Consider the following 9,769-nt stretch of genomic DNA (forward strand, 5'->3'; position numbering starts at 1 on the left):
AGAAACACGTTTCCAATGTCTATGTATCTACGTACATATGTATGTATATGTTAACATGGAACACGTTAACATTTGCTGATCGCCACTTTGAGTGATCAGCAAAAGCACAATAATAAGAGCGGAAGTGCCGCTTGGGTTGCACAACGTTTCCCACAGCAAAAGCCAGACGCACCGTCAGCAACAGGAAGCCACCGTCAACACGCGCAGCCCAGTTTGGCAATTCAGAGAATCAGCGTCAACGATTGGCCGGTGCTAGTAAGTTAGCTTTTAAGTAATTCCAATTGTAAAATTTAGTCTTAGTCTTGCTGCTTATCAATAAAGGTTGTCACAACCCAATTTTCAAAAATATATTTTTTTTAGGGATTTTAGTAGAAAATCCCGTAACTGGCGCCCAACGTGGGGCCTACGCCAGTCGTGTTTTTAAAACCCGTAACTAAATAAAGTTGTGCGCGTTAATAAAAATTAAATTAACAAACGGTTTCGCGAAAAATTTGCAACACCTGAAGCAGAAAATTTCGTGATACTGGGAGCAGAAAGATCGCCGATTTCGTAATAACTCCAGCGCATAAAGGTAGAACAGCCTCCAGCGCATAAGGGTAGAACAGCATAAAATTTCGTGATACTTGGAGCAGAAAGATCGCCGATTTCGTAATAACTCCAGCGCATAAAGGGTGGAATAGCACGCCAAAGACGACGTAGGTCCTTTAACCAGCTAAGTAACTAAGTTAACTCAGAGTCAGCGAAGGAGAAAAGGTGCCCTAGTAGCTCACAAATGTGCAAACGGGAAACGCGAGTCGTTAGCCGCCGGATGCTGCCATTAATATTCCTCCTTATTTACCCGATAACCGCATCAATAGACATTTACGACTACTCTACTGCACAACTAGTCACGATAAATGACGGACTTGCCAAAATTCAGAACGGAGCCTTTAGGCTAATACACGTAATCGACCTCAACAAATACGAACAATTCTTGACGGACATGTACAGTTTCACCTCCTCTGACATCCCTAAGGACACAATCCTATACCCCCTATTAAAACACGAATTAACACAATCTCTGCAAATTTTAGAAACAATAAAACCTGTCGAAAAAAAACAACAAAAACGATCCATAAACATTTTAGGAACGGCTTGGAAATACATTGCCGGAAGCCCCGATCACGAAGATCTGGAGGCAATAAACAATAATTTTAATAAACTCAATGGCAACAATAATAAACAAGTATTAATAAACGAAATTTTTAACGAAAAAATTAATAATATAAGTATGATAGTAAATAATCAGTTTAATAGTATAAGGAAAGACACTTACATAGAAAATGAAACAATCACCAATTTGCAAAATAGGATAAGATTAATAAAAGAAGAATTGATTAATATAAAGTACGCCATACAATGGGCAAAGAAAGATATTTTAAACACATTATTGTTAAATAAAAATGAAATTGAAATTGCTTTAGAAAAACTAGAAGATGATGAAATACCATTTAAGAGTGCCGAAGAAGCATTAGAAATATCGAATGTAAATGTAATAAGTCAAAATATGACAATTTTTTACTTGGTAAAAATACCACTAACTATTAAAGAAAATTTTCAAAAAATTATTATTAGACCAGTTGTTAAAGAAAATAAAACCATAATTAATGTCGAATTTGAAAATATTTTAAAAGGTACAAAAGATACCTACGGAATTAAGAAATTGTGCGATAGCTATAAGAAAATTGAAATTTGTAAGCAAACCCATTTAATAAATATAAGTAATAGTAGTTGTATACCTAGAGTAATTAATAGTTTGAATTCATCTTGCACCATAACGAACGGCCAACACATCCAAGAAATTGAAGAGATAAAACCCGGTATATTACTACTTAATGGCTTCAAAGGCGAAATACATGCTGACGGAATGCAAAAAAATGTGTCAGGGACACACCTTATTAATTTTCATAACTCAACGTTACAGATAAATAATCAATTCTACATTAATTACGATTTGATTCCGCTGCCTGCTATTCCAGCAGTCCTACAACCTGCACCAATTGAAAAAAATCGAATCGAATTACTTTCTCTGGAAGCTTTAAAAGAATTCCATATCGACAACATAAGAAGAATAAATATCCTCAAAACAGCAACAATATCCAATAGCTCACTTTCACTTGGAGCAGTTGCAACCACAATAATTGTCATTATAATTTTTTGCAAATTTTGGAAAAAGCACCAGAACAAAATAATAATATCTCCGATTCCAGAAACTTACCAGATTCCTTTGGCAAATATAAACTCAAATAAAACCAAGGAGCCCCCTAATGATCAGAATACTTACATAAATTTCAACAACCTACCCTATTTTTAATAAACGCTCGAGGACGATCGTTTTTAAGAGGGGAAGTGTTAACATGGAACACGTTAACATTTGCTGATCGCCACTTTGAGTGATCAGCAAAAGCACAATAATAAGAGCGGAAGTGCAGCTTGGGTTGCACAACGTTTCCCACAGCAAAAGCCAGACGCACCGTCAGCAACAGGAAGCCACCGTCAACACGCGCAGCTCAGTTTGGCAATTCAGAGAATCAGCGTTAACGATTGGCCGGTGCTAGTAAGTTAGCTTTTAAGTAATTCCAATTGTAAAATTTAGTCTTAGTCTTGCTGCTTATCAATAAAGGTTGTCACAACCCAATTTTCAAAAATATATTTTTTTTAGGGATTTTAGTAGAAAATCCCGTAACTTATATATGTAAATATATTCCCTACAAGAATTGTCCCTGCAGGGAAACCGCGGACTGGTGAATCAAATTTCTAGTTCCGTACTAGGTCTTCATCGCCAAAAAGGAACTAGTCCGATAGGAACTAGATCCCCACCAGTCCAAAATCGGCGAAAAGTGGTACTTTTAAGAAACTAATTTTTTCAGTTTTTTTCACTAGAAATCTATATCTAAAGTGACGAATTTAGAAATGGTTCGGAACTATAGAAAAAGGGATGCAGAACGAACTAGATCCTATTTGTCGAATTTAGAACTATATCGGAACTATCGAATAAGGGATGCAGCGGGGGGCTTGTTTACTTTACATAGATATGTGTTCGGCGGCTTTTTCGTTCAAATACGCTTCTATTCTGTGCTTCGCAGATGCTATTTCATAGTTTGGTAATACAAAACAAAGCTTTGTGTTAACATGTTAACATCTTGGGGCCGTCAGAAATCTAACCAATAACAGGGAGCACCTCTGCAAAGTCAGCTACAGCCAAAGGTATGTAAACGTACATTTCTTACAATCATTCAAACAAATTTAATTTCAAACTTGAAAAAATGTTTCTTTGAAAATAATGTAAAATCGCACACGGAAGAACCGAAAAGATTGAAATATCATAATACTTTTTCTTTCGTCTGTCGATTTTAGAACTGGTTCGGAACTATAGAATTTAGGACTAGTCCGGAACTATCGAAAAAGGGATGCAGCGGGGGGCAATTGACACTTCCTAGGACATCGCCATGTTAAATTCGCCAGTTGCTTGCATGCAAAAGAGATTTATCGCGAACCAGTACTGGTTCTAAATGTACTATAAGCGCCCCAGTTCAGAACTAGAGATTTTCCCAACAGGGGTGTGATGGAAACTAACACATTCTCATTTACCTTACTAACACATATACAAATTTTGTGTTGGTTAAAAAGAGACAACTAAATAATGCCATAAGTCGGAGGAAGACGAAACACAAATGTTTACATCAGATTTTTCACACTGCCCTTTAGAGTTTGATAGAAACTTGTAGGTAGCCAGTGACAGAAATCTCTATCAGTCTTGCCACTCAAATGATTTGTCAAATGATAGTCACTGTTCTTGCAGGGTTTTAACTTAAATAGTTTCCTAATAGCAAGTAGACTGTACCAAGGGATAATCGCTTGCACTGAAACTATTGCTTGGCTTGGCTACTTGCTTGTATACATAAAAAATAAGCAGTGGAAGATTCCACATACTCCTCCCTATTGAAAGCTGTGGGATTCAAGCTAAGTGGATAGGTTATAGCTGGGCCTTCTTGACGTTAGTAACCGGATCATTATCTTAAGAACTAAAACTGCTAACAAGATGATGGCGATCGTGGATATAGTTGACTTCCAATTAAATTCTCCCAGCATGTCATCTAGACTGAACTCATAGAAGTTGAATCCTCGGTCAAACTTGAAATCTGCTGTCATCTTTGGAATATCTCTTAACTTGATTGAAGTGATAGTTTCTTTTAATTTGAACCACTTCAGCTCAGGCAATTTGGCTGATAAATTGAAACTGGGGTATATGTACCAAATATCCTCAGACGGCTCGTCAACGGTCCATAATGTTACATCGGAAGAATCCACTCGGCAGTCTTGTTGTACTTCAATAATTCCTTGTTGTCGGATTTCTATTGCTGAAATGTTGTTGTTGCAATTAACCTCTAATGTTTGAGGTGTCGGAAGAGAAAATAGCCACATATTTTTTGCATTTAGTTGCTCCCAAAATGCTTCAGGCTTACTGATGCCAATTTCGCACGCTGCTGAAAAATTTGTCTTTCGTAAAAGTATATCGATCTCGCAACTAGGTTTTTCTGAAGAGCGATAAATAGGATGTGATTGCGGACAGAGCCATAGTTTTTGCAATTTCCTGCACCCCAGAAAATGATGCTCATTACTGGAGTAATACTGATTTTTTCCTTCACCGACAAATATTATGTTGTTAGCTGCCTTGATTTGAACGAAATTACCATAGTGCATCGTAGGATATGAAAATATTTGGTAAGCTTGGAATATTTCGGAGCAAATAAGTGGTATTTTCAACTGAAACATTATGCTTCCTTGAAGTACACGAGTCATCATTGATGTGATCTTGATCAGTTCTACCGGACTTCGATCTGTAAACGACACATGATGTGGTAAATGGCTTTGTATTATATTTATATGCTTAGCAAGTGTTGAGACCGAGAGCACTTATCAGGAATTATGTTAAGCTTGTTAAAAATGTAATTTTTAACTTCTTTTTGCATATTTTGAAACGCTTCCATCATGATAAATGTGGTAACGGCTACATCTTGTATTTGATTGTGATGCAGCCCATCATTTATTTTCTTTTCTACTTCGAAGAGTGAACGATTTACTGCTCTATAGTTTTTGTTGATATCATCAGTTTGTTTTCTTATCACGTTTGCAGTGGAATCTTCGATGGTTGTCATGTTTTTATTAGCTCAAACACATACTCGTCTCTTACTTTGCTGGCCTTTACCTTTCGTGCGAGGATTTCTGCGTGTTCCGCATCCATAATGCCAAACATAGGATGGTATAAGCTTCCCACAAATTCAAGCAGAGCCCGCTTGCCTCTTCCCCGCCGTGGGTTATTTCCCACTGTAAATTCATCGCATAATTCGATTTGAGCAAACTTCGATTTCAATTGTAAAAGTAATGTTGATTCGTCAATTCCTTCCTTTTTAAGATGCTCGGTTGCTGCTGTCAGAAATTTCAGATGTTCCACTATTTTGTCCTTGCTTTGTTGATATGGTTCAAGGTATATGGACGATGATGTTCCACGACGCTCGTGTTAACCCTACAGCTCCCCTATTTTCATAAAATATGCCTGACAATTTTTTAAAATATGTGACTTTTATATTGGACGTACATGATATTAAAGGAATGAATAACATCATAACTAACATCAAAGGTAAATTAAATTGAAAGTTTATTTTATATTTTAATTTTTGTTTGGTACAGTTGTTTTCAGCTACAATATTTAGATCTTTTTCCTTAGCTAGTGCTAGGTTGGAGCATAATATTTTTGATTTCTTAATCCTAATGTCACATTCATTTTCGTTTATTTCAAATAAATCTGCCGGAATTGGGCATATGGTTTGTACCGCCCTCTGGGTTATCCCCAAGGCCATTTTGATAGTCACCATTCTAACTAAGTTATCTGGACCTAACTTGGTTTATTAACTCTACCTCTTTTCCAATCAAGAGGTGGTGCATTATCATCTTTTAATAATACTAAAGTGCCTGGTTTAATATTTGTTTTTGGATGCTGTCATTTGTTTCGCTTTCGTAGTTCGCTTAAATATTCTTGAGACGACCTTTTCCACATATCACTACTAAATTTCTGAACGTCTCTCCACCCATCCCTATAGTTTTTATACGTCGAATTATTCTTATTGTCCATTAGAATACTTTGATATGTTCCTATAAGAAAGTGTGATGGTGTTAAAACTTGTAAGTCATTTGGGTCGTCGGAGAGAGATGTTAAAGGGCGTGAATTCATGATAGCTTCTATTTCTGCCATAACAGTTGACAGTTGTTCAAAAGTAAAGTTGTAATCTTCAACTAATTTCAAATGTTTCTTCACTACTTTAACACCTGCTTCCCATAACCCTCCTACATGAGGTGATCGTGGTGGTATCGTCAACCATTTTATCTCATTTTGCGAACAAAAGTCATCTATTTGCTTAATATGATATTTTTCTTTAAAAAGTTTATATACTTCATTCAAGCTATTTTTTGCTCCTATGAAATTTGTCGCGTTATCAGAATAAATTTTCTTAGGACATCCTCTTCGCCCAATAAATCTGTTTAGAGCGCCTACAAATGCAGCGGTTGATAGACTAGTTACTACTTCTAAATGAACCGCTTTACTAGCGAAGCAAATAAAAATGCAAACATAACCTTTATCTGTTCTGGAACCTCGTATTTTGTGATGAATTGTTATTCGACCAAGAAAGTCAATACCAATATTTTCAAATGGACGTGCTTTTGTTACTCTATCCTGTGGTAAATTTCCCATAAACTAATGTAGAGAACGCGGACTCAGTTTAAAACACTTGTAGCAGGAATGTACAATTTTAGTTGCTAACTGTTTACCACGTAAAGGCCAGTACTTTTGTCGCGTTAACGCTAATAGACCCTTTGGACCTACATGCAAAGGACTTTTGTTAATTTCAGTCATAATAAGTGATGTTATGGGGTCATTATATGGTAATAATATAGGGTTTTTAGCTTCAAGTGGAAGCGAAGAGTTTTGAATTCTACCTCCCACTCTGAGAATCTCTTTTTCGTCTAAAAATGGAGCAAGAGTAGTTAATTTTGATGATCTCTTTATTTCTTTTCGCATTTTTAGCACCTGAATGTCTTCTTTAAAATACTTTATTTGTGTCTGTTTTACGATTGTTTCTATTGCTAATTTTTGATACGAATGAAAATCTTTGATCTGTTTTTTTAATCTGATATCTATGAATTTCAGAATTATAGCGACAACATTCCTAAGAAAAGTAAAGCTATTTTTATGTTTTATGTCTACTATTATTCCATTTTTCCTGGATAGAGCATTAACTACAACATTTTTTTTTTTAACCCAGGAATTTCAATTTCCGTCTTTTCTATTTTTTAATGCTGCCAGTCTCTTCTTTAAGAAAATTTGGTCCATTAAACCAAAAACTATTTTCAATAACCTCATTTGGATATAAAGGGTGAACACACCAAAACTGCGACACTTTGGGAAGCCTATAACTTACCCAAAACGAATTCAATATTTTGAAATTCAAATACCATAAGCTGACCACATGATCTTAGTTGGACGTAGAAGAAATTTCATTTGAATTTGATTCCTAGTTGAGTCAAAAATGGCAACCGAGTTAGAAACGAGACAAACCATTTTGCACGAGTTTATAAACGATCCGGCCTTTAGTACACGTAAAATTGCTAAAAAATTAAAGATTGCACTATTCGACAGTTTGCAGGGTTTTAATCGGTACAAATAAGGCCTGGCAGTTACGAGAAAACCAGAAAGCGGGGGTTAGCACGGTCAAAGTGATAAAAACAGTGCTCGGAAGGTCCTCAGCGCGTTTTCGCGAAATCCGAAGATTTTGTCGCGTTGTGTTGCAAAATCCGTACGCAGATCGCAGTTTTTCGTACAAAAGTAAAGCGGAAAGCTTCATTGAGATGTTCTACAGATCAAACAGCGCCAGACCGAGGCGCAAAATAGAATGTTACAGCGAAATCCCGCATTCGGAAGTTGTATGAATTTTAAATTAAAAAATACAACTGCATTGTTATGGACTACGAAACCTACTGCTATAAAAATTCAAAATATATTGCCGGTCAAGATTTTTATACTGGTGCAAGTCGTCAAGATGCCCCTGAAAGTTGTAAGCTGAAAATGAAGTCCAAATTTCCAAAAAACCACATGGTTTGGCAAGCCTTTTTTCCCATCCGGGACAATGAATGATCAAGTTTATCGGGATGAGTGCCTCAAAAGGCGCCTTCTGTCATTTATCAATAGATAAGGAGTAGGCCACTGGTCTAGGCGGACGTGGGAACCTGCCACTATGCCAAGGACACATTGCCGTGGTATAATGCAAATAACATCAATTTTGTACCTCACGACTGCAATCCACCCAATAGCCCAGAGCCACGTCCTGTTGGGGAATATTGGTCAATTATCAAAGAAATCTTGCAGAAAACAGGTGAAACAGTGAAAAATATTGAAGAGTGCAAAACAAAGTAGTTGTGTGCATCGCGTAAAGTCGATGATGCAGTCGTGCAGAACATGATGGCGCGTGTGCGATGAAAATACCGATCACTTGCATATGGAGCAAATAATAACTAATATTTTAACATTTTAATAACATCTAAACTTCCAAGTTATATAATACAAAAAAAAGACGTGAGTACTAGGTACTCATGAAAACTGATGTGTATACATATGCGAACGGCAAAGCATAAAAGTACGTTTACATATAAATATAATCTCAATCAAAGCTCGTAAGCTGTCAAATTGGTTGTGCTGGTTATTCACACAACTCGAGGAAAAGTTAAACTTCTTCTCTGTGCCACCGTGGTCACTTTTCTTTTGCAACACATACATATTAGGCCATTTAAATATATTTTAACTGAATATTTTATTAAAAATACCTATTTTCCTTACTAGCGTAAATTTTTGTTTACTTTAACATTTGACATTCCTCCTCTTCTTCGCAAGTCTAATCGATAAAACTAGGTTGGACACCAAAAAGTTATCGGTTTAATCTGAGATATTTTTAATTATAATTTTGAATGGCTAATCTCTTTTTCTAATAACAGATTAGGGAGTCAAGCTCGAAAATTAGGATAATATTTTTATATGTAAAGCTATTATTAAGCGATTCAGTTACATACATACAAATGTAGGATAGGTTAGAAATTAAACATTAATTTCACTTAATTTTATTAATTTTGCTGATTTAATATTTTTATTAATTTTCATTTTTAATTCTTTTAATACATGACATTATCGGTATGATTGATAAAATATACTTGTATATACTTGTGACTCAAGGGCGTTAAAATATCTTGGAAACACCGCATATAGGTAGATTTTCAAGTTTTATGCGGCAAAAAATATTTTATTGCCTCTATCTACTCAAAATTGTTTATCAAATGTAAAATTGAAATAATTTGTATTACAGATAGGTTATATTAATAAAATATATATATTAGCCAATCATTTACTATTTAAATATATTGACTACCTTTATTTATAAAATGTGTGTACACTATCATTGGTTAATAAGTTTTCGCTTTCAGAATCTTCGCTGGCCTCAAACTATTCCTTTGTCACATCTTTGACAACGGATTTAGAGGGTAACAGCAGCTTTATTGTGTCTGGGGAAAACGATTTGATATTTTTTCTTTTTTTGGTTATGAACCGAAATACTGCTTAAAAACGAGTCCGAGCTCACCAACAGCCGGTTATATATGTCACGGTTACATACTTCACGAGAAAACT

The 9,769-nt window shown here is 35.6% G+C and overlaps 1 protein-coding gene across 1 annotated transcript in view; it reads right to left on the reverse strand.

Moving 5' to 3' along the window:
- The window catches only part of LOC118736171 (integumentary mucin C.1-like), a 32,514-nt gene that overhangs the window by 19,656 nt on the left and 3,089 nt on the right, over positions 1-9,769 (reverse strand). The gene's annotated exons all lie outside the window — the stretch shown is intronic.

The sequence above is a fragment of the Rhagoletis pomonella genome, unplaced genomic scaffold (assembly GCF_013731165.1).
Source record: "Rhagoletis pomonella isolate Grant_MI unplaced genomic scaffold, Rhpom_1.0 Rhpom_scaffold_00003, whole genome shotgun sequence".
Lineage (NCBI taxonomy): Eukaryota > Metazoa > Arthropoda > Insecta > Diptera > Tephritidae > Rhagoletis > Rhagoletis pomonella.